This window comes from Pteropus vampyrus, unplaced genomic scaffold (assembly GCF_000151845.1).
Source record: "Pteropus vampyrus isolate Shadow unplaced genomic scaffold, Pvam_2.0 Scaffold47, whole genome shotgun sequence".
NCBI lineage: Eukaryota > Metazoa > Chordata > Mammalia > Chiroptera > Pteropodidae > Pteropus > Pteropus vampyrus.
Window position 1 is genome coordinate 125,106 of NW_011888828.1, and position 3,976 is coordinate 129,081.

Below are 3,976 nucleotides of genomic sequence, written 5' to 3' on the forward strand. Positions count from 1 at the left end.
TCCATAAAAGTTCAATAGATTTGACTACATAAAGATCAAAGGCTTCTATATATTTATAAGGAAAAAGAGTTTCAATTCAATAAAAAGACTGGGAGAAGCATGGGCAACATGACATTACTTTAATAGAAGTAAAGAAAACACAACAGTGGTTAAAGAAAATAAATAGGAAATTAAAAAGAAGTCCAAAAGATAAACATTTTAAAATGTTTAATCCTAGCAATCAATGTACATATAAAACAAGATACAGTGACATCTTCCATCTATATATCAGCAAAGAATTGTAAAATTATAATATCTGGTGCTAACCAGGATCAAGGGTAACATTCCCACACTCTGCTGCTAGGAGTGAAAACTGGCACACCTTTCTGGAGCACAATTTGATAGAGTAAGTAATAAAAGCCCTGAAACAGTGCCTACTTTTTGACCCTATAATCCCATTCCCAGAAACTATTCTTAAGAATCACAAATGAGAAACAAAATTTGGCTTCAAGAATATTCACAGTAAAACATTACAAAGTATACCACTTACTACACAGAACATCTCTGTACTGTGCTGACAGCTGCAGTGTGGCAGGTATCTTACACTGACTGTATTAGAAGGAAGATAGAAAAGTAATTTGCCACTTGTAACAAGAGTCTCTAAAATGTTCATATCTTCAACTCGGCAATTTCACTTTCTAGAAATGTATTTTCTGTGAACAAAGATTTGTATCAGAAAGACGTAATCACCACAGCATTCTTTATAATAGCCAAAAAAATTATAAATATCCAAAATTAGAAGCAAGGTTAAATATAAAGTATCACAAATCCATGTCATTAATATGGTCATCATGCTGTCAATAGCTTTTCAATCATTTTAAATAAAATGAGGAAATGTTCACAATATTGTTAAGTGGAAAAATATATATTCAAGTTAAAATAAGGTCTTCAAATGGATTGTACTAAAGTATCTGCCCAGAACAGACAACTGGATGTGCAAGTGCCTAGAATGTAAACTAATTTCTCTAAGGTTCCCATTTCTCGAGAAAACATGATTTTTATTTTATGCTATGGAGGCATGCAATTGACATCATTAGTGTCCAAGTCACCCTAAAGGAGACAGAAAATGAAGTAAAACTTTGCTAAGCCATACACAAATCAGTTTTATGACTCAAGCATCCTACTTCAACCTTCACAGGTGAATAAACTTGAGACTCCAGTTTTGCCATTCCTTTATCATTATAACATCTTTATGATTCATCAGATCTCCTAACTTCATAATTCCTTGTCCTTCTTGACTCACATGCTCCTTATCCTTTTTTAACTCATAAATTAAAGAGTTGGACTAGACAACCTAAAAGATCCTTTTAGATTCTAGGACCCCACTGACTTATAACTGCCTTGCATACAGAAAGCACATGTAGATTTGTTTTACTGGAGGGAAATATATTACCAACATATCAACTCAAGGAAACAAGACTATTCCCAAGATTCCTTTTGTTTCACCTCACTCTTTTATGTGACACTGTATATTGGATAGTATATGCTATGCTGAGTGCCATACTTTAAGAGGAGCATTAACAAAGTAAAAGGAGGGCAGAGGACTAAGAATTGGTGAAGGGATTTGAAACTGCCAAATTAGAAACAGCTGAAGGAAATGGGAATATTTAGCCTGTGGATCAGAAGGCCTAGAAAAAAAAATGGCAATCTCAATGACTATAAAGGCCCTCAAAGTGAAGTAAATGAGTAAGAAGACTAAAGCCAGCAGGCAGAGACTTGAGCAAAATGGAGAGTACTTGTATGTACTTGGGGAGATTGCTGCCATCAGAAATGTGAGCTCTGTATCACCAAATTCTCTAATTTTTTCTCAAGAAAAGCCAGAAATACAGATTTTTATGTGACATGTCCCCATTTCTAAAAGTTGGCTTCCAATTTCAGTTTTTGTGTAAGTTGAGCAGCCAAATAATATATACACAAGCCTTATCTGATCTATGCACAATAGTTTGTAATTTGCGTTTGGGAGAAACATGATGACTGACTTCCAATATCTGAAGAACTGTCAGAGAGAATAGAAGTAGACTTGTTCTCTATGGCCCTACAAGGAGACAATCAGAAAGAGGCAAACTGCAGCTCAATAAGGAAAAGCCTCCTAAAAACTAGCCTAGAAATCAGAATGGGCTGTCCAGGGAGATCTGTGTCATTGTAAGTATTCAAATGGAGGAACAAGACAGTAAATATTAATGGCCAGCTCAAGAATTCTTACTACATTTAGCCTTGGTCAAATAGCCAAGCCCCACAAGTCTCAGTTTTCTTTCCTACTCTCTTTCCCTCTCAAAAAAAGGAATATTGTCACATTTAGCCTATCTCTCAGAGTTAGTGTAAAGATCAATGTCACAAAACAAAATATATGTAAGAACTATATGATGATAGAAAAGAACTATAATTTAAATGTAATTTAAAACATTGTAACCTACCATCATAATGTATTCATGTATGTCTTTATCTCTCTTATTATACAGGCTAAAGGCATATTCCCAACCTAATTCATTTTTTTATACCTCCCTCAAAGTATTAAATTTTGCTGGGGAAAAAAAATGTTTAAAAGAAAGTTGGAGAAATGGATTAAAATGACAATATAAGAAGATAAGAAAACAAAGAAAACAGTCACCAAAGCAAACATCCAGGATATTAATCATTAATGTCATTGACCAGTGTAAAAGGTATTGGGCACAGTCAAATGGAGGAATAAATAAAAGTAATGATATGTGTGTGAGAAGGTGATACAGGCATAGGCAAACTATAGCCAGCTGACTGTTTTGTAAATAAAATTACACTGGAACACAGCCTTGCTCATTCATTTATGGATTGTATGTATGGATGGATTATGCCGCTTTCACTCTACAACAGCAGAGCTGAATAGTTGCTAAGCTTAAAATAGTTACCATTTGGCCCTTTACAGAAAACGTTTACCTCCTTTTCTGTAAAAATATTCTCAGGGGGCAGGTAGATGGGGTAAAAGGGGTCAAATATATGGTGATAGAAAGAAATCTAACTATGGGAGGTGAACACAGTGTAAATATATATATATGCCTTACTGTTAAAATGTACAGCTGAAACATCGAATTTCATTAACCAATGTCACCATAAAAATTAATTAATTAAAAAAAAAACACTCTCAAGTTATAAACCAAAGAGGTGGCTGAATGCTGAGACATAGCTCATTTTCCTATGGCTCCATCTCTGGGATTTTAATAGGTCGTTTTGGTACGTGTGAGCAAAATCCTACACTAAACATTATGCCCTAAGTGTAGAAGAGGTAAATATGTCACAAAATGGAGTTTCCATATTTATCTTAAATACTCAAGATTACAAATATTTTAATCCTTCTTCTTTTCCACCTAGTAACATCACCAAAGAGATCTGAAAAATTCCAAGTATACGAGGAGTATGGAACTGGTTTAGACAGGAAAGGTCACACTTATAGGTGAGCCTACCTCTGTTCCTCTTGAGTTCTCAAACTCACTCTGCCTGACTCCACTGTTTTCATGGAACTTACAAATATGTGAATAATCCTTTCTTTCCTTACTCTATCATTATAGGTTTTTAAAAGATAGCAAAAAATTAAGAAAACAAAAATAAAATAGAAATAAATGTTAACAGAAGTTTTCTGAACTAAACTTATTATTCAGCAGAAATTAGTAGTTTTAGGACTTTATGAAAGATTCATATTCCTTGCCTCCCTCTGAAATAACTATTACACAGAAACACTCAAATCTCTGCCAATGGCAGATTTGGAGGGATCTTCATTTTTCTCCTATATGATTCCACTTCTACTTCAGGCAATATTTCCAACCCTCCACCATAGGACTACTTACCAGTCTCACCTCAGATAGGGACCCCACACACACACGCCACTGCCACCACCTCACTCCTCTATCACCCCCTTCAATGACTTTTCACTCAAAAGTCAGCCTAGTGTCCCGAGAGAAAAGGCATG